The sequence below is a fragment of the Teleopsis dalmanni genome, chromosome 2 (assembly GCF_002237135.1).
Source record: "Teleopsis dalmanni isolate 2A chromosome 2, ASM223713v2, whole genome shotgun sequence".
Taxonomy (NCBI): Eukaryota; Metazoa; Arthropoda; class Insecta; order Diptera; family Diopsidae; genus Teleopsis; species Teleopsis dalmanni.
The window spans coordinates 135183930-135184494 of NC_051847.1; positions in this window are offsets into that span (position 1 = coordinate 135183930).

Below are 565 nucleotides of genomic sequence, written 5' to 3' on the forward strand. Positions count from 1 at the left end.
TAAAATATCGAAAAATATACAGCGCGCGAATTTTAAATGAGAATTTCCGAAAACTTTTCGGTCTTAATGTATATCTAACTATTATTATCAAGAATGAAACATAATTTTAATATATTTATAAATCTTATTTTGTTTTTTTTAGGAGGATTTACGATGGACGACAGAGATAAATAACGCTTTGTTAGTGGTAAGTTGTCTTCTAAACAATATATTCTATACACACGTTTATTAATTATTAATTATAATATTTATCTAGTTTTTATTTTTATCTATAAAAAAAATATCTAAGCATAGGAATTTGAGATACCAATATCGATACTGCATTTATTTGGAAAAAGGGTGGTGGTTTTGACCTCGTACACAATTTCTGCAAAATGCATTTATGCTACCTTCCAATAAGTCAATGAAGTACAGTTCTGCTGAAAAAATATTGAAATGATGCAATGATATTAAAAATACCTATACATAATGAAATATTTATACATATACCCTTAAAGTAATGACATTAGAATCAATAAAACCAATTAATATATTTAGTTAAAAGATTGTATTTTCAAAAAAAAAC